At 37.4% G+C, this 22,365-nt stretch overlaps 1 protein-coding gene across 16 annotated transcripts in view; it reads right to left on the bottom strand.

Moving 5' to 3' along the window:
• The window catches only part of ASPH (aspartate beta-hydroxylase), a 222,165-nt gene that overhangs the window by 82,456 nt on the left and 117,344 nt on the right, over positions 1 to 22,365 (bottom strand). The gene's annotated exons all lie outside the window — the stretch shown is intronic.

The following is a 22,365-nucleotide window of genomic DNA, read 5'->3' as shown; positions in this document are numbered from 1 at the left end:
CTCCTCCCTCCCTTCCTTTCTTCCTTCCTTCCTTTTTTCTTCTTCTTTTTTTCTTTTTAAACAGAGTCTTACTATGTCACCCAGGCTGGTCTTGAACTCCTGGCCTCAAGCGATCCTCCTGTCTCGGCCTCCCAAGGTGCTGGGATTATAGGCATGAGCCACTGTGCCCAACCCGTGCTATTTCTTATGCTACTGCATTTAAATAAAAAGCCTGTGCTTTATCTTCTTCTGTGAAAAAAGTGCCTATCTTTCAACAATGAGCTCAAAACCACACTCCTTATAAAGTTTCTCCTGAAATCACCCACACAGTACTTAGTCCCCTGCTCCACTGTGTGCGTCCTTAAGTCCACTGCACCCTGCATATCTCTGTTTTGTGGTCCTTGCCACTAGGGGTTTTGTTATAATCCTTCATGCACTTATCTTAGTCCTAACTCTTGCAGGGTGGTACCATGTCTTAAATGCAGGCTGAATCCATTTATGCTTACTTAGCAAACAGTTTTTGGCTCTGTGCACAACCTCAGCACCCAGCAAACAGGAGCCCTTCTCCCGAAGGCAAGGCACACCCAGCAGGTGAGAGGGCCAGTCCTGCTGGTGCACTACTGGCAGTGCCTGCAGAGTGGATGGATGCAGAGCACTTCTTGGAAGCCCCAAGTGACAAGAGTGGAAGCTTGAAGGGTAAGTACAACGTTCTGGAGAAGAGGAGTGGTGGCAGGGAAGGGGGCAAAGCGGGATAGAGAGGAATTAAAACAATCAGAAGAGAACTTCCTCAATAGTCTGACAATAAACCTACAGACGTAATAGCTTCTTCCCTATCTTGTCACAAAGGAAGAGGGACTCTTCTTTCTAAGGTCCCCTCCCCGCCAACACACACCTGTCCTGTGCCTTCTGAATGTCTCCTCGCTCTCTTGATCTCTCATGTGCCCCCAATGGGAATTTAATAATGCATTATATAACGCCAAAATTTCTGCCATCTAACAGCAAACAAACAAACCAAGACAAACCTCAGCCTACCCTCCTCTACTTGCCATGCTCCCTCCCCTCCCCTCGGGGGGCACATCTTTGTCATCTTTCCTGTCAGCACTTTGGCTTCCTCACCTACCACATGGGCAGAAGCAAGTCTTCCAGAGGAGGGAGGGCTGTGGGGTTAAGCATCAGATGGCAAGGGTCTGAGTCCTAGCTCTGTCACCTCCAAGCTCTGTGACCTAAGCCAAGCTGGCACTAAACTTTTCTGGGTCTCACTTACCCTCTCTATAAAATTAGGGGTGTTTTTGAGGGTTAAATCAATATAGTATGTGAAGCATTTAACACAGTGCCTGGCATGCAGTAAGTGCTCAGTACCTGAGAGCTATTATAATAATGGCTACGGCTTTCTGCACATCTATTTGTTCTATTTCTTCCTATTTTACCTGGCCCCTCTACAGCATTTGACATGGTTGATGCCCTCCTCCTTCCTAGATGATCCCTTTCCTTGACTTTTATGTTGCCCAGTCTCACAGTTTTCCTCCTCATTCTCTAGCCTCTTGAATTTCTCTTTCTTGCCTCTGTAACTTCTTCTCTTTGCTGCTCCTTGAGATGTTATATTCTTCAGGGTCAGTCTTCAGTCTCTGTAGCAGCTTTAACTATTTAATTTTCCAACTGAGCTACAAATCAACTAGTTCATTTTCTCCTGCATCATGAAAATTATAAATCCAAGAACCTACTGATACATGCCTCAAACTCAGTAAATAAAAATTATAATTTGCGATTCCTCACACATCTATTCTTTTTCATATTAACTTTATTGCAGAGAATGACACTTGGTTGTCCAAATCAGAAACTTGGTTATAAAAGGCAACCAAAATAAGGGCAAAGAAGAACACATGGAATCATCCTAAGGAAGATGGAATGGAATCACTACTATCTTTTTAGCACTCACTCTGCGCCAGTCAACGGGCCACCACTATACCTAGATATCTTTTATTTTCTCAACTTCCTGAATACAGGGAATTTAACTACATGGATAAGACCACTGAGGCTCCAAAAGGGTTAGTTACTTTGACCCCTCCCCTCTCTCATCCACATGGAAAGAAGGGGATACTTATTTCTTTTTTCTGAAGAAGAGGGAAGATTCTCCAAAACCCTTAGTCTCCTACCTCTCCCTACAGGGGAGGTGATGTGACTTAATCCACTTGCTGAATTGGCGGAAGGAACTTGAAGTTCAGTTTCACTCCTTTCCAACCACTCAAGAGCATACATGCTGAGCTGAGCTGAGATGACCTTCTGAGAGCATTCGTGCTGAGCAGAGCTGTGAAAGAGGCTCTCACATGGAAGAACTACGGCTGCTCCATGCTGTGTGGAGCGGTGGGTATGTCCAATTCTGGGGCTCAGTATTAAGAAATCTGTTATTCCTGGTTATCCAAACCCCACCTTTCAATTCAACTTTCATTAAGTAATAAAGCTGACACTCTGATCACCTTTTAATTACTTATGCATTTGTAAAAAATTGCTACGATCTTCTATTATATTTATTCGACCTTCCTCCTCTCTCCTCCCAGAAACCCTAATCCCTATATTGTTGAAAGCTATATGTGTCTAAGGCAGAGACTGAAAAAATAGTGAATAATGAGCTTTAAACTGCATGCCATTATATGTTACCATATATGCTGACGTGGAAAATGAATAGACATTTCACTGTGACACAGATTGATGGTGGTAGGAGCTCATGCCTTGTCATCTCAGCACAGACTTATGTCTCCCAATTGTTCATTTTGCTTTTGTAGAAGTGTCTATCAACAGAATGACAGTGAGACCTCCAGGAAAGCCTGGTGTGCACCTGAGTAGACAGTTTCACTGCGGGCATCACTAGTTTTCCCCAACATGTCTCTTGTGTTATAAAATTCAAGTTAAAATGATATTTATTTATAAGAAACTAAAAACTGGCAGTTTAGGACATCCAAAACAGTCAGCAGCAAAATTACATGTTTGTTAATGAGTAATGCTGTATCTTAGTGTCACAATATTTCAATAACAGCACTAAAATAGACAAAATATTAAAAATCTCACAGCATGTCACCATGTTCTATCTTTTCATATATCTTCATATTTGATAGCTTCTAACTATTGAAACTCTCTTTGAAATTCAAATTTTATCCTGACTATTTTTAAGTACACAGAAAGCCTGAGGCAATTTTCCAACTGTTAGAAACCACAGACTCACTCTTTCTTCTCATTCTGGGGAGGCACATGTTCTAGCTATAGAAATAATGAGTCCTCATTCAGGTTGGTGACAGGACTCTGGTGAACTCTGTCCAGCACTCTGGGCCTCAGCTTTCTCACCTACAAATGGGTGATGTGGGCTGCTTCTCTTAAGGTCTCTTTGAACTGAAAAGGCCTGTGCTTCTAATTTTCTGTATTTAAATTATGTTCATAGTCTTTTGAAGTACACCTATAAGGTACTAGAAAGAATTATTAATTTTGTTGAATTTGGATCTTTCAAAATGGTTTAGGAGAAAGCTATCTATGCTATATATAAATTAAAGTTTGTTTGTTTGTTTGTTTGTTTGTTTTAAATCACTGCCATTACAAGTGGTTGGCCCTTTTTCAAAAGCACAAAGAAGAAAAGAAAAAGGAACACTTACATTTCAAATCCTTACTTCCCTTGCCATGCTGTGGTTGAAATATTAAGAGCAAATAAAATGGAAAAGAAGGAAAATAAAAGGATAGCTGAAGGTAGGAGGAAAACACTAGTGATGCATTTGTAGATATAAAAATTATGCTGACTCCTTTTCGTTTCCACTTAGTTCATGGAAGTTGTTTTTATACCACAGTCCATGGGGAGAAGTTGATCATCAATAAAAACAGACACAGAATCTTCATATTACTCTATGTCCTATACCCATTCCACTGAAAACAGTGAAGAAAACAGCAATTTCTCCTACAAGGTATACTGAAAAGCAACAATTTCCTAACTAGTCTCCCTGACTCCAGTCTGTTCCTATGTTCTACCTTGTTCTCAGGTTCTTTCTGAAACACAATTTATTCATGTCATTATATTGCTGAAAACACACCCATAGATCCCCAGAACATAAGAAATAGAAATTAAACTCACTGGGATGCCCTCCTAGCAATTCTGCTCCTAATTATGGACTCAAGAAAAATGAAAACATAAATCATGAAGACATACACAAAGACTTGTATGCAAATATTCACCACAGGGTTATTCACAACAGCCCCAAAGTAGAGAAAACCCAATGTCCATCAACTGGTGAATGAAAACAATCTGTGGTATATCCATACAATGAAAAACTACTCAGCAATAACACCAGTACCTGCAACAATATGGATGAATTTTAAATGCATTATGTTAAGTGAAAGTGGCCTAGTCCAAAAGACTACTGACTAATTCCATTTAGATAGCATCCTGGAAATCTGAAAACTGTAGTGACAGAAAACAGGTAAGTGGCTTCAGAGGCTGGGTGGGAAAAGGGGATAACTACAAAGGGCACAAAATAATTTGGGGGGTTGCAAAGTTCTATATGTTAGTTGTGGTGGATAAACTGCATCTAGATGTATATACATAAGCCAAAACTCATAGAATGCACACTATAAAAGGTAAATTTTACTGTATGTAAATTACTCCTTAATGAACCTGTCTTATAACAAAAGAAGTCACAAGGCAAAGATAAGCTCCATGATTCTCAGTGAAGATTCTTACTATGTAGGCGTAATAATATGAAAAACTCTTGGGAATAAAAACAGCATCCTTTTCAAAAATGAAATTAAATTTAGTTTGAAACTCTTCAAAAATCTGTTGGGAGGCAATTCACTCACCCATGTTTAAGATACACTTACCTGCACAAAAAAAGGAAAAAACCCAACATGTGAATCTAGACCTAGCTAGGCCCTCAATTACATTGGAATATTTTTTTTGTATTTAACATCCCAGCTACCTTTTCTACTCTAGACTGTCCTCTTTCTTCCTAGTCACTAGCCTTCCAAGCACCCTACTCTTGAACTACATCAAAACACTGGCCGTTCCTCAGCGTGTCACTCTGCCCACAGTGGAGGGAGACCTAGGACTGTGGATTAGAGCCCATCTTGTTCATCGACTTGTTTATTCACTCAAGAATTTGTTAAAATGCCTGTTTTCCAAAAACTGTGTGAGGTTCTGAGAATTCAACAGGATCTTTCTTAAGGAGGTTGTAGTCTTTTGGGGAAGACATAACTGAATAATTAGTAGTTAGAGGAATGTGTGCAATTATAAGGGTGAATGAGGAGTGCTACTGTTTGGAAGGGAAGCCTTCTTGGAAGGGGAAACTAAAAACTTCTGTATACCCAGGGAGAGGAAGCATTCTGGGCAGAGGAGAGAGTATTTATTTTGTAACTCAATCACAATCAGGAACTTGAATCTTTATTATTAGGTTGTTTTTGTTTGTTTGTTTTGTTTTGTTTTTAATGTGAAAGGCTAAAATTCCTCTCCTGGTTGGATGCTAGGGTTTGGTGCCATAACATAAATTTTCTTACAATAAAAATCTGAGCTTTCTAGAATTTTGGAAAGCTGAAGGTATAGATATTGCTCAGGGATCCCAGACACTGACTTGCTTTCTCTGCATGTCTGAGGAAGGAACTTTATTGATGCTGAGCCTGCTTCAAGGGCCAGTAGAATCCAAAGTGCATGCTCTGGGAGTATAAAGTTTTTTCAAGAGAGGATATACATACTGACTACAAAAGAGCAGTGGCATAGCAAGAACTGGGTTTTTGAAAACACGCAAGACAGAGAGTGGAAAACTGTGGCTCCCATCTGCACCAATGAAGGACTCTAGATGGCCAGGGAAGCCATGCAAAGGGACATAGCATCTGCCCTGGGCTGCCATTTTGCTTCTGATACAATTTTTTGTGGCTAATTAAATAAGGACCTTAATTTAACTCTCCCTCTGTGTGTTTGTGTATGTGTGTGTGTGTGTGTGTGTGTGTGTGTGTGTGTGTGTGTATTTCTCCTACCAGCCCGTCTGAAATGCTATACTTATTCAAGGAAAATAATGTGCACCTTGAGCTCTTGCACAGTTGCATTTCTTTGAACCAGCTTTTGCCTTTCACAAATTGGCCCCTAATCTCCATTTTCCTCTTCTATTAATTTCCTTTCTATAGACTCTCGAATATGGCATGAACATTGACACTTCTGTGATTTTTCTCATGGTGTTTTATCTTCCTGGAAAACCCTTTCCTTTATTTCTACCAAAGAATATTCTATATTTTAACTGTTGAGATCTAGTTTAAATGTCATTTCCTCTATCAAGTCTAAGACATCTTTAGGCGGAAAAGAATCTCTCCTATGGTCATATAACATTCTATTACTATTACTACCGTGTTCATTACTATTTCTAGAAATAGTAAACTCTTCAGGCTGTGTTTATGCTGTCAGTATATACACAGTGCTCGCTCAAAATCTCCCCCCTCACTCTCACCTTCCTCTTGCTGGAACACGCGCATGCACACACACATAAACACACACACACACACACACACACACAGAGGGAAAGTTAAATTAAGGTCCTTATTTAATCTCCTTGCTGGATTGTTAATTTCTGAACTGTGTTACTTACAATTTACTTCCAGCATTTGGCACACGGCCTGTCCTATAGGAAATCCTCAACAAATTTTCATGTTTCTAAAGGCATGAATGCATGCAGGCATGAATGAATCAAGACATTCTAGAAGGGGATATGGCAATGTCGATTTGTAATTGGGCATATCAGCTGTCTTTAAAAAAATCAGAAAATTATAAACAACCATGACAGAAAATGACCTGAGAGTTGCTTGCTTTATAAAGAGTTCAAATCCAAAAAGTTTCAATAGACAATAATGGAGGGGCCTGAAGAGGAAGATTTGAAAAAAAAAAAAAAAAAGCAAGATCCTTGTACCATAATCCCCACTGAAGATCTTGTAGGGAACACTGACATTTATTCTACATCTTATTCCATGTAGGTTTTTCAGTATTTGAGCAAATGGGGACACACATGGCAGAATACAAGGCACAACTAACAGTAAATTCTTGGATTGCAAGGTCCCGCTAATTTTAGAATAACAAAACTTTCCCAAAGCAGCTTGCTGTTATGTTCTGAGTCACTGCTTAATGCTTTAGCAATTCTGTGCTGATAATAATAGCTGACATTTATTGATCACTTAAGCCTTCTAGACATGTGTGACTCACCCAAGCTGCACAAACTGTAAACAGTAGGCACCAAGACTGAAGCTTGGGGTTGTCTCCAGTAGACTCCAATGTCTGTACTCTTAACCATTTTGCTGTATCTTTGGCATCTGGCCCAGAAGTCAAGAAACTAGGGTGTTCCTAAGAGTTTTAAGGGTGATGACACAGTGAAATTAAGTATTAGTATAAGTATTATTTGTGTAAAGGAAGTAGTTGAACTTTGTATTACTTGTCTGTAAGGATAAACGCAGTTAAATAACTATAGTAATTTTCCTTCATTTTGTGTCTCAAGGCGTAGCATTTAGACATTACACAGACACATCCTGGCTTGGTAGAAGGACCACAGAGTACAAGCCCAGAGGCCAGTCTGTGAGCCTCAGTTCCACTACTTCTGAGGCAGCTTGCTTAATTTTGTTGAGCCTTTGTTTTTTTCATCCATGAAATGGGGAGAATATCTGACCTACTTCCTACTACTGTAAAGGAAAGTCATGGAGCATAAAACATCATATAAATGTTAATTATGACTTTCATCTATAGTATCTTATTTTTAGTTACTTTAAAATTCTGTTCTTATTAAATGGGAAATGTTCCTGACTCTTTTAAATAAATATTTAAGCAGTTAATTTTTTAAAAAGATCAGATTTTTTCTATGATCAGACATTTCCCTGGCAGAGATTTTGGGCAACTAATAACTTTATCACACTACACCTGTATTCAGTTTGGATTTTGAGTCAGCAAAGGATTAAAGAGCTTTGAGGTCATGCTAAACTTCCCCTGCTTCCCAAACTCTAGTACGTATTTTTAAGCAGGATCACGTAAAACATTAAATACTGCTTTTGGCTATGGTAATCTAAAGGTGGAATTTGATGAAAAATAATCTAAAAAGCAAAACAATTTAAGGGAAGGAAAAGTAAGACTAAAATAAGATATTAAAGAAAAAGGTGCTCATATCTGACTAATATGTGGTGTGAAGCTTCAAAGTCATCATATAAAGCAACCTTACTGCAATATTATTCATAGCAATTAACAGTTAACCCAAGATAGGATCCCTGCTTATTTTAATCTTCCTTTATTAGAATTGGAAGTTAATTCTGCTTTTCTTTTTAAAATCACCGATAGATTTCAATAAAAGAAACATCACTCTACATTTGTCTGACAGTGAGGTAAAGCTCTAAATTAAGGCAAAGGGTAAAAAAGAAGAAAACATGCAAGAATTCAAGAATCCCATGTTAGAATTTTTGATGAAATGCTATCTGCTAATCACAGGAAAAGCAACCCTGAATCTATGAGTGTTCCTACAGGCGGGGGACGTGGGTAGGAGCCCTCAGTTATTTTCTCTTTCATTTAAAAGTGGGAATTGTGCAAGGTATTCCCTACTGCGATGCCTCACACTGGGGTCTGAAATAAATCTGCTCTCATGTTGAGAGAGAGACATGCTATTTGCTGTTGAGAAACCCAATATGTAGACAGTCATGGAGGTGCTTCTGGCAGGAGCCTTTGTTTGTATTATCACCATGTGAGAAAGAAAAGCTAATGTGTTTGATCCAAAAATAGCCCCTTCTGAGGCTTTTTTCTCTAACACTATCTACTCTATAGGTATTACCGGAAGAATAAGTAAATTTGGGCAACTCTTGAAAGACACTCTTACCAAGGATGGCACACCCTTTCTTGCCTCCTACAGCTAAGAATAATGGACTTATGTTTTTTTTCAGAATTAAATATCAACTATATACTAGCAGGAGGTCAATATTCAAAGCTTTTTTTTTTTTTTTTTTTTTTTTTGAGACGGAGTCTCGCTCTGTCTCCCGGGCTGGAGTTGCAGTGGCCGGATCTCAGCTCACTGCAAGCTCCGCCTCCCGGGTTCACGCCATTCTCCTGCCTCAGCCTCCCGAGTAGCTGGGACTACAGGCGCCGCCACCTCGCCCGGCTAGTTTTTTGTATTTTTTAGTAGAGACGGGGTTTCACCATGTTCACCAGGTTGGTCTCGATCTCCTGACCTCGTGATCCACCCGTCTCGGCCTCCCAAAGTGCTGGGATTACAGGCTTGAGCCACCGCGCCCGGCCTAATATTCAAAGCTTAAACCAAACAGTTAACAAATATTTTTCACGGAGAGATGCTAACTAATACAACCCAGTAAACAGTATATAAAGGGCAATTGTTTTCATCTGCTCCCACTACTGAAATAACGTGAGATTCTGCTGGGAGCATTCAATGGAGACAGCAAGTATTCCAGGTTATTACATGTAGTTGGCTGTCTCCCCATAGGGTTATTTTTATAAATTATACATCACTCCCCTTCTAGAGTAATAATCCTTTAACAGATGTGACCCCATATGTTAAATTAGAAATTTTAGAGATGCTAAGTGATGTGTTTTCTAGACATAACAGAAAGCCCTTCAGTGCCAAAGCAGTCCGCAGCCTCACCAGCAGCAGTGCCAGACACTGAATCTTATCCCCACACACACTCTTCCATGAGAGAATAGCCACCTTCCTCAAATGTTATTTTAGATAAAATTCTAATAATCTTGGTGTTCTGTTTCTCTAGCTCTTAAGTTATTACAGGTAACAAGCTAACAAGATGGAGTGAGGGTTGTTTGAAGCAGGTATATACTCAGCAGCAGATACAAGCTGACAGACTGAAAGTAAGAAAGTCAGAAATCAGAAATAAACCTGAAATAAACCCAGCTTAAATAGCACTACAACATGGGTTAAACTGTGTAGACGTAAATGATGCCAAACACTTCAACAGTCCCCAAAAGCATCACTGCATGGTATTATAACTGATGTTCATTAAAATAAGCATTATAGTCTCCAGTCATCAAGGAATGTTAAATTATTTGCACAACACATTTTTTGAATGGGGAACTGATTTAAAAATACTTTAGAAAATATCACCCAAATTTATTACTTTTGCTTAAATGATGCTTAAAGTTATCTAACATCATCTTTAAATAACTGTTGCTATGAAATACTGATTTCCCAGTGATATCAAATGAAATAATAATTTCTCAGCCCAGCTTGCATCAGTGTCTCCTAAAGAGCCTGAAACAGAACAGATGTTCCCAAACCCCAGTACCAAAAAAATTGCTACAGGTGATTTTGCTCTGCAACATTTCAGCTATATGTAAAGATTAGTACAGGAATCTCGTTTTATCCACTGTTTTGCTTTTCACAGTGTCAGTTACACATGGTCTACAATAGTCCAAAAATAGCTGAGTACAATACAATAAGGTATTTTGAGAGGGAGACCACATTCATAACTTTTATTACAGTATATTGTTATAATGTTTCTATTCTATTATCAGTTATTGTTGTTAGTCTGTCACTGTGACTAATTTATAGATTAAGTTTTGTCATAGTATGTATGTATAGGAAAATATGTAGTATATATAGGTGTGGTATTTTCCAAGGTTTCAGGTATCCACCAAGGGGTCTTGGAATGTATTCTGTATGGACAAGGGGGGACTATTGTATATATTATATGAATGATTAATTTCAGTATTTTTAAGCCTATGTCTGATACTGTCTTATTTTTCTTTTGATTGTTTAGATGTCAACAGGATCTATATGTTTGACTGATGTTTGTTCAGAACTCATATTGACTAGCTTTCATTATTATAACTTTTAAGAAAGAAATTCCATGGAATTCATATTTTTTAGATATCATCTGAGATTTCACCAAAATAGAGTGGATACCTTTAAATACAACTTGAAAATCACAATGAGAGAAACCCCAAGAATATCTTTAGAGTTTCTCCATGTGCTATGAGAGTGAAAACCTGACATTACAAAATTGATTAACCTTGCTTTATAGTAGCGGTGGTAGGCATGATAGGATGACCACAAACTTTCAACAAATAACCCAACTGTGAAGATCCTGGTCTCCAGGGAGTAAGAAATAGTTAAGTTTACTGGAGCAATAGCAGGATGATGAAGTGACAAACTATCTCTGATATATTACCCAACAGAGAAAATACATGTTTCAATGGGAGGTTTCTCATTACAGGCAAATGAGATTATAGATCAGTAACAGAGATGTAAATCTATTATTTATCGAAAAACAAAGCCATTGCCTTTCTGAAAGAGAGGTAGTGAAAAATAACATTAAAGAAGAGGAGGATGTTATCTTCAAATACTAAGGTTGAGAGTAAACTTAGTAACATTTCTAAATATTTCCATACTATATATGAAATGATGGCTTGCAAGAAACTGTATATCAGGTAATAAAGGTCAGTGATCTCTGAGAGATAGGGATCATATTTCTCAAACCAGTGATAAAAGAAAGATCACAAAAGCAGAAAGAGAGAATAGACATGTCACACACAGGGAAATAAAAATAAGAATGGAATGGCCTGGATGCACCATCAGGAAGCCCAATGATAAGCCTGCCCCACCCGCTGCCATTGGCACCTGCCATTCAGGGGCCTAAAAACCAGGGCCACCTGGTTTACTGCCATAGCTTTTGGCACCTAAGCATGTCATCTGGAAGCTTGGGAATCGGCCCACTCAGCCTGTCACAGCAGGCACCCATGCATGCTGTCTGGGGGTCTGAAGATAGATCCACCCCACCCACCCCCACTGTCGCGGATACCCCAGTGTGCCATCTGGATGTGTAAGGATTGCCCCCTGCGCCACCCCTCAGTGCAGCCTGCACTCATGTGCACTGTCAGGCAGTGTGAGAACAAGCCTGTCCTACCTGGCACCACTCCTGCTACTCCCTGTGCATGTTGTCTGGGAACCTGGAGATTGGCTCACATGGCCCGCCACCACCAATGCTTACACACATATTCCAGGGGCCTAGGGACTGACCCACCCCATCTGCCACCACTGGCACCTGTGCATGCCTTCCAGAGGCCTGAGGATGGGCCCAGCCAGCCTGCCACCACTACTGCAAGCAACCACTTGTACACCCTACCTGGGGACCTAGGTACCTGCACATGCCACTTGAGAGCCTGAGGGTTGGCCTGCCACTGCTACTGCCACAGCCAATACCATACATGCTGCCTAGGTGCCTGAGGACCTGCCTGCCCACTGCAGCCACTGCTGGCAGCCAACTAAGCCTTCTGAAGGCCCAAAGGTCCGCTCTCCTGGAACCACTCCATCAGTGCCCATGTACACTGCCTAGAGGCCCACAGACAGGCATGCCCAAGGACCAGCCCACCTGGCATCCTAATCCCCAGCAGAGCCTCATCACAGCCTCCACTAAAATTCACAGCCTAAACCACTGAGGAAATCATAGACACCACTGATGCTGAACACAGCCAAGGAAATCATACTGAGACTACACTACTGTGCCAGAGCAGAACCAAAGACAAACTGTCCTACACAACCAGCATTATAGATATTTCTACAGAAAAAAAGTCTTTCCTATGAAAGCCAACTCATAAAATTGGAAGAAGTGACTGTTATGCCAAATGCACAGATATCAAAGGTAAGGACAAATGAAGATAAAAAAGGAAGAAGACATGAGACTTCCAAGGGAACACAATTATTTTCCAGCAACAGCTTCTGAGGTAAAGGAAATTATGAAATATCAGAAAAAGAATCAGAATAAGATACCATTATTATTCTGTTATAATAATAATCTATCTCACTAAAGAAACTCAGTGAGATATAACAGATAAATAATACAAAAAATTAAGAAAATAATTTATGATCTGAAAGAAAAATTCAGTAGAGAGATAGATATCATTTAAAAGAACTGAAACTGTAACTAAAGAATTCAACGAGTGAAATTAAAAATAAAATCAAGACCATCAACAATAGACTAGATTGAGCAGAAGGAAAATTTCAGAACCAGAGGATAGATCACTTGAAATAATCCCATCAGTAAAAAAAAAAAAAAAAAAAAGAATGAAGGGGCCAGGCATGGTGGCTCATGCCTGTAATCCCAGCACTTTGACTTTGGAAGGCTGAGGCATATGCATCTCTTGAGCTCAGGAGTTCAAGATCAGTGTGGGCAACATGGCAAGACCCTGTCTCAAGAAAAGAGAAAAGAAAAGAAAAGAAAGATTATATAATATATATGACACCATAAATCGACCAAATAACCAAGTGTCCTAATTTATGGATATGAACAAAGGCAAATAAAACTTATTTAATGAAATAATAGCTTTCAAACTTCTCAAAGCTTGCAAGAAATATAGACATCCAAATATGGGAAGCTCAAAGATCCCCAAATAAATTCAACCAAAATGGTCTTCTCCAAGTTACATTATAGTAAAATTGTCAAAAGTCAAAGACAAAGAGAAAATTATAAAAACAGCAAAAGAATCAAGTCATTTAAAATGGAATTCCCATTAGAATAACAGCTTATTTCTCAGCAGAAACCATTCAGGCCAGAAGAGAATAAAATGACACTTTCAAAGAGCCAAAAGAAAAAACAAAAATTTCCAGCTAAGATACCAGATCCAGCAAAGCTACCCTTCAAAAATGAAGGAGAAATAAAGTCTTTCGAAAGCAAAAATGGAGAGAATTCATCACCACTAAGCCAGCCCTACAAGAAATGCTTAACAGAGTCCTATATCTGGAAGGAAAGGGACAATAGCTGCCATCATGAAAACACACCAAAGTACAAACAAAGTATAAAACTCACTAGTAGAGCAGACACACAAATGAGAAAACAAGAGCCAAATGTTACAACTACAGAAAACTACCAAACTGCATGATAAACAATAGAGGATAAAGGAACAAAAGATATACAACAACAACAACAACAACAAAGAAAACAAGAAAACAATGAACAAAATGACAGGAATAAGTCCTCACCTATCAATAGTAACCTGGAATGTAAACAAACTAAATTCTTACTTAAAAGATATAATCTGGATAAATTGATAAAAACACATACCACAACTATATGCTGCCTACAAGAAACTCATTTCACCTGAAACACATATAAACTCAAAGTGAAAAGACAGAAAAAGATATGCAGGCAAATAGAAACCAAAAGTGAAAAGAAGTAGCTTTTTTATTATCAAGTACAACAAACTTTACATGAAAAGCTATAAAAAAGAGACAAAGAAGGCCATTATATAATGATAAAGGGATCAATTCTGCAAGGGGACATAACAATTCCAAATATATATGCATCCAGATATATAAAGCAAATATTATTATCTCTAAAGGAAGAGACAGACTCTAACACAATAATAGTTGGCAAGTTCAACACCCCTATCTCAGTATTGGACAGATCGGCTAGACAGAAAACCAACAAAATAAACATTGGATTTAAACTTCACTTTTAGAGCAAATGAACTTAATGAACATTTACATGGCCAGAGCATCATATCAAATAGCTACAGAATACACACTCTTCTTGTCAGCACATGGAATATTCTCCATGATAGACCATATGTTAGGCCACAGAACATGTCTTGACAAATTTTAAAAAACTGAAAGCATATCAGGTATCTTCCAGAACACAATGAAATAAAACTAAAAATGCAGTAAGGAGAGAAACTTTGGAAATTTTACAAATATATGGAAATTAAACAACATGCTCCTGAATGACCACTGAGTCAATGAAAAAATGAAGAAGAAAATTTTTTAAAAACTACTTGAAGCAAATGAAATAGAAACACGACATACCAAAACCCATGAGATACAGTAGTGCTAAGAAGGAAGTTTATAGCACTAAACACCTACATCATAAATGTAGAAAGATTTCAAATAACAACCTAATGACACACCTCAAAGAACTAGAAAATCAAGAAAAAGCCAAACCTAAAACTAGTAGAAAGAAACAAACAATAAAGATCAGAGAAAAACTAAACAAAATAGGGACTAAAAAAAAAAAAAATTACAAAAGATCAATGAAATGAAAAGTTGGCTTTTTGAAAAGAAAAACAAAATTGATAAACTACTAGTTAGAATGACTAAGAAAAAAAGGAGAGAAACCCAAATAAATAAAATCAGACATAAAAATGAGACATTTTAACTGATGCCACAGAACTATGACGGATCGTCAGAGACTATTATGAACAATCATACACTAACAATTTGAAAAGCCTAGAAGAAATGGATAAATTCCTAAGCACATACAACCAACAAGATTGAACTAGAAAGAAATAGAAATCCTGAACAGACCAGTAACAAGTAATGAGACTGAATCAGAAATCTCCCAACAAAGAAAAGCCTAGGACCAGATAGCATTACCGTTGAATTTCACCAAACTTTTAAAGAAGAACTAACACCAATTCTCAAACTATTTCCAAAAATTGAAGAGGAGGGAATTCTTCCTAGTTCGTTCTACCAGGACAGCATTGCCCTGATACCACAACCAAACAGGACACAACAACAACAATAACAACAAAAAACTATACACTGATATTCCTAATACAAAAATCCCTAATAAAATATTAGCAAAGTCAATCTAATAACACATCTAAAAAATAACAGGCCATGATCAAGTGTGATTTATCCCACAGATGCAAGGATGGTTCCAACATATAAAAATAAAAAAAAAATACATCGATAGAAGAACAAAAACCACATGATCATCTCAATAGTTGCAGAAAAGGCATTTGATAAAATACAACATCCGTCTGAACAAATTAGGCATAGAAGCAATACACCTCAACATAATAAAGGCCACGTATGACAAACGCACAGCTAACATCATAGTGAGTGGGGAAAAGCAGAAAGCCTTTCCTCTAAGAGCTGAAATAAGACAAAGGTGTTTGCTTTCACTGCTCTTGTTTAACATAGTATTGGAGGTCCAAGCCAGAGCAAAAGGGCAAGAAAAAGAAATAAAAGACACCCAAATTGGAAAAAAGGAAGTCAAATTGCCCTGTTTGCAGATAACAGGATCTTATATAGAAAAAAATCTAAAGACTCTACCAGAAAACTTTTAGACTTGATAAACAAATTCAGTAAAGTTACAGGATACAAAATCAACATGCAAAAATCAGTACCATTTCTATACACCACAGCAAACTAGCTGGAAAGAGATCAAGAAAGTAATCCTGTTTACAATAGCTACAAAAAAAAAAACCCTAAGAATAAATTTAGCCAAGAAGGTGAAAGAGGAAAATTGGAACAAAGAAGAAATGTGAAAAATAGAAAACATACAGCAAGATGATAGACCTAAATCTAATCATAGCAATAATCACATTAAATAGAAATACTCCCAATTAAATGCCAAAGAATTTCAGCTTGGATAAAAAAGTAAGAGCCAGTTATGTGGTAACTTCAATAAATACACTTCAAATATAAAGACACAAATAGGTTAAAAGCAAATGAGTGGAAAATGGTATGTCATTCTAATAAAAAGGACAATAAAAAAGAGCCGAAGTGCCTATCCGTGTGAATAACAAAGCAGATTTCAGGCCAAAGAATATTCTCAATGATAAAGGTGATCATTTCATAATTATAAAGAACTCAATTCATTAAGAGAACATAATAATCTAAATGTTCATTCCCCTAGTTACAGAACTTTAAAATCCACTAAACAAAACCCAACAGAATTTTTAAAAGATAATAGGAAAATCCACAATTCCATCAGAGGCTTTGTTAGTCCTCCCTCAGTAATTAATAGGACAAGTAGAGAGGACAAGCAGAGAGAACAGCAAGGATACAGAAGATCTGAACAATGGTATGAAGCAACTTGATCTAAATGACATTTCTAGACTCCCTGCAACAATAGCAAAATATACACCTTTGCAAGTGGGAGGCTGAGGCGGGTGGATCACGAGGTCAGGAGTTCAAGACCAGCCTGGCCAACATGGTAAAACCTCGTCTCTACTAAAAATACAAAAATTAGCCAGGTGTGGTGGCGAGTGCCTGTAATCTCAGCTACTCAGGAGACTGAGGTAGATGATTGTTTGAACCCGGGAGAACAGATGTTGCAGTGAGCTTAGACCATGCCAGTGCACTCCAGCCTGGGCGACAGAGTGAGACTCCCTCTCAAAATAAAAAGGAAAAAGAAAAAAAGAAAAAAAAAACTCAAAAAGGAACAACAAATTAAATGTAAAGGAAGTGGAAGAAAGGAAATAATAAAGATCAAGGTACACATTGATAACTTAGAAAGCAAGAAAATACCAGAGAAAGATAATAACAATAAAGCTGATTTTGAGAGAAGATAACTAAAATCGATACTCCACCAGACTGATTAAGAAAAAGAGAGAGAAGACACAAATAAACATAAATAGCCAACATCACGAATGAGTCAGGTGATATCATTGCAGATTCTATAATTATTAAACAAATAATAAATATTATAAATAATGTTAGGTCAATTAACTCAACAAATTAGATGAAATCAACACAATTCTTGAAAGACACAAACTACCCCCAAGGTTACTCAAGAATAAACAACCTGCATATCCTATATCAGTCAAATAAATAAAGTTTATGGTTAAAAACTTTCCAAACACAAAATAATAGGCCCAGTCATCTACACTAGTGAATTCTACCAAACATTCAACAAAGAAATAATACATAAATTCTTAAAGAGAAGGAGTTGTTTCCCATCTCCTTCTGTGAGGTCTGCATTATTATGAAACCAAAATCAGATAAAGATACTTCATGAAAACAAAACTACTAACTGGTATCCCTCATGAACACAGATGTAAAAAATTTTTTATCAAAATATTAGCAAATCCAATCCAACAAGATACATAAGGAATAATGCATCATGAGTTTTATCTCAGAAATGTATTAATGTATAGTTGTTTTAACATCTGGAATCAATCAGTGCAATTTATATTATACATAAAAATGAAAAAAAAAACATATGATCATAGGATCATTTCATTAGACATTAAAACAGCCTTTGGCTAAATCTAAAACCAATTTCTGAAAAAAAACTTGAAGCGGTGTAGACATAGAAAGAAACTTGCTCAATCTGATAATGAGCATCTATGAAAAATCTAAAGCTAACATAATACTAAATGGTAACAGACTGAATTCTACCCTCTCTTACCCCCAAAATCAGGAAAAAGACAAAGACGTCCATGCATAACTTCTCGGCATTTTACTGGAGGTTCCAGCCACTGAATCTGGGAAATGTAAACTAATGCGTAGGGACCTTAAGCGGATCAGTGGCTCCCAGGGTTGGAGAGGGGCACAGAGGAAGAACATCCAGGAGAGGTTACAGAGCAGCACCAGGAAACTTGGGATCACTGGATATGGTCATTATATGATTGTGGTGAGGGTTTTACAGTTTCATACGTGTCAAAACTTATCAAACTGTATGCTTTAGGTGAAGTCTATTGTATATTAACTATATCTCAGTGAAGTTGTTATAATAAACATATAAAAATATAACCACAATACTGTTACAATATCTAAAAAGAAATTCATGGCTGGGCGCTGTGGCTCATGCCTGTAATCCAAGCACTTTGGGAGGCAAAGATGGGCAGATCACTTGGGGTCAGGAGTTCGAGACCAATCTGGTCAACATGGTGAAACCCCATCTTTACTAAAAATGCAAAAATTAGTTGGGTATGGTGGTCGGTGCCTATAATCTCAGCTACTTGGGAGGGTGTGGCAGGATAATTGCTTGAGCCTGGAAGGTGGAGGTTGAGCCGAGATTGCACCACTGCACTTCAGCCTAGGTAACAGAGACTCCATCTCAAAAAAAAAAAAAAGAAAAAAAAGAAATTTGCAATAATTTCTGAATATCATAGTTGGATACTGTCACTGAATAATCAGTGTTTACATTTCCCTGATTGTCTTAAAAAATTGTATTTTTAGAGTTTGTTAATTTGAAATGGGACCTACACAAGGTCCAAAGACAGCAATTGGTTTTGTGTGAAACAAACGAATCAGAACTTCCTGCAGAATCTCGTAAGATATTAATGTCCATTCTTGTCTATTAAGAAATACTGAATAGAAAAGAGCCAAAATCATTTTAGGACATCCATAACTACTGCTACACAGAAAAAAAAATCCAATCTGGAATATGACAATCTGCCCTGACCTATTTGTCTAAATTTCTCCATTGCATTAGTTTGCTTATTGGATTCTCCAGAACACGATGTGTGACTGTTTTCAAACCATTTTGACATGTATTTATTGAGTGCCTCACAGGTATTATGCTAACTAGTGTGGGGACACAAAGATAAACAAGACAATCCCTATCCCCAAGTCCTTCACACATTAGAAAGTGGTAGGTGGGAAGTAAATTAATGACTAGAATGAAAGATTGAAAATGATCATGCAAAGTAAGAATTACAAAGTGCTCTGGGAACAGAAAGAAGCAAAGGATTACCACTAATTGGAAAAACAAGGAAAGAACTAAGGAATGACAGAACATTAGAACTGACTCTTGAGGCACAGATCTAATTTGGAATGAGGTAGACAGTGAAAAATATTTCAGGTAAAGGGGAAAGTATGTACGTATAAATGTGAAAAGGCATTTTCAGGGATTTGTGAAAAATCTCGTGGAATTCTATAAAGTACAGGGACATGGATATTAGGGCCAAGGCTACACAGGTGGCTTACAGCCAAATTATGGGGTGCCTTGAACAAAATTCTGAATTTTGACTTTGCTCCACAGACAATGTGGTATTACTGATGGCTTCAATGAGTGAATGTATGAATCCTGTCTTTCAAGAACTTTCTCTTGTGGTAGGTACGTATATGCAGAAGGGCGAAAACTAGAGGCCAGAAGACTCCCTGGATGTGATACACAAGCCTGAGATGTCACAGGGCTGAGGCAATGGTAGGGCAGAAAGAGAGAGAAATGGTGAAATTCCTGGCTAAACTAAATGGTTAAATTTTAGGGGGGGGAAGACTTAAAAATAAAACTCAGGAAAATTTCGATTTAAAAATATCAAAGAAAAAATTAAAAATTATAATTTCTTATCAGTAACACTGACATTCAGCTAAATCAATTTCACTTGAATAAAAATACATGAATTATTTTTATTACATTTACAGATGATCAGGTTTTTTAATATAATGTACTACCGAGCATACTGTCACTTAGAAGGAGGTGACATTCCAACACATCGCAGATTATTGTCAGCCCAAAAGATGTGATATATGTTGTGATCTCTTTTATGAATAATGTGCAGTTTATTTTTATGCAACAGCACACCACATGTTTTGGTTGTTAACAGATGGCAAACTCTTTTTACCACGGTTTTAAACTTGAACACTGGGAATGAAAACTATTTATACAGTAAACACTTTAGCGGATCCTATCTTTGGACAAGTTTAATTAAAGAATGAGAGACCAATTGCACAATCAAGCAGACTCAGGGGAGGAAGCAGGAACTTGCTTCTTTGCTGAATACATTATTTTTTCCCAGCAATTTAAAGCATACATGGAAATTAATGGCACTATTGAATTTTATAATAAATCCCTTAAGCATTTAGCTTTTTTTGTTAGCTGTCTCCAAACTCAGTGTTAATAAAGCTGTAACACTCAAGGTAGAAGGAAAGCATAACTTACTCTTTAATGAGATGCCACTACAAGCATTCCTCAAATAGCTTTCCAATATTCTCATACCTTATTCAACTTGTAGATTTTCATTTTTCACATATAAACACCTCCTAGAAAAACATCCCTGAAGAACCACCACCCTTCTCTTGCACTTAAAGACACTAGAATGTCATGTGGATAAAGTGTATCACACTCATTAAGAGCCTCTTAGAAAAGGAACATACACAAGAAATATCACATTACTCTTCTATTGCATTTGGACTTAGAGATAACATGCATTTTATACAAAGTGATCATTGGAGGGAAAGTAATGATAAGAGTTGCTCATATCTGTATAGCATGACATCAGTGACAAAGCCAAATGGCCATCTGACCTGCACGAAAAATGCAGGAGTGCAAGTAGAATTATCTCCATGTTTTACACATGGGAAAAAAAGCTCAGAGAGGCCAGGAGACTTGTTCAAGATGAAACAGCAAATAAGAATTGGTAAAGCTGATTAAAACTCCTAGTCAAGAACCCTTTCTACTGTACTGCAAGAATTTTCTAGAATAAGTGATTTCACACTAGTAGGAGAAATTCATACGGCTATAAGGAAACTACTCACTGATAAAATGATAATAATGGCTACTCAAAAGCTGAAGCAGGCAAAAGAATAGGGCTCACAAGAGCCTTGACCTCCAACACCACATTCAGTCACACACTTTAATCTAAAAACAAAACAGATCAAACCCCAAACTCAGACTGACCAAGAATGGAAACCTCTTGTGTATTTCCATGACACTAGTACCAATGCACTAAGTGTGTTTGATACTATTAATCTAAAAGGCAATTTAAAATATTCCTCGTTTTTCTTTCTAGCAAGTCTCTTCACTTGTATTTCATAATCACAGAGAAATACTCCAGTAAGAGCATTGTCAAGCTATTATCATACTTCTCAGGGGGTAAAAGACAATCCGCCTTTGGCCTCCTTCCTCAGAAGGCACAGAGGTATGCAATTAATGGCGCAACAACACATACCCTGCTGGGTCCTATACTGCTTGACTCTTAGGACTGTCTGGAAGTGCCATGAAAAAATATACTGCAGAGAATGCACATGTATGCTCACAGCACCAGTTAAAAAGCAAAGATACAGTATGAATCAAAGTGACAAGGCCCAGAAATTAAATGCTCACCCAAGTTCATTGGTTTTATGTTGAAGCTATAATTTGCAATTAATGCTACTTCCACCCTATGACTAGCTGAATGACATTAGTAATAACATCACTAATATGATGATATAAATGCACAAAGAAGTCAGTGATCCTTGGGGGAGAGGAGCCAAATTTCAATGAAACATAAAAATCAAGGTTATTACCTGAAACATAACTTTATCAAACCTTAACTTTTATGTAAAGGGTATCAATTAAAGGCATCACACTGTATAAATAGATTTTATTCACTTTTATTTCAAGTTTAAAGTGTGCTTCACACAACTTTAATCAAGTTGATATTTTAATTGTGGTAGCTGGCCCACCCCAAAGCCTTCAGATAAATAATATATACATATAATCGTAGATTAGGTTTTAATTAAATCTGTTACTTTAATTTCATTAAATTATTATGAAACAGGAATGGGACAAAGAGGAGAAGGCATCATCAATGTACTGATATAGCAAAAGAGTAAAAGTCATTAGATATTAGAAAAAAATGAATTATGATAATTTTCCCAAAAAGTAGTGGTATCAAGGATTTTTAAGACAAGACTCTAATCTAATCTATATAGAGCGCATAGCCCATGATACCTG

Source organism: Macaca thibetana, chromosome 8, assembly GCF_024542745.1.
Source record: "Macaca thibetana thibetana isolate TM-01 chromosome 8, ASM2454274v1, whole genome shotgun sequence".
NCBI classification, from domain to species: domain Eukaryota; kingdom Metazoa; phylum Chordata; class Mammalia; order Primates; family Cercopithecidae; genus Macaca; species Macaca thibetana.
Note: the sequence above shows the minus strand (reverse complement) of the source record. Positions and strands in the feature narration are given on the sequence as shown.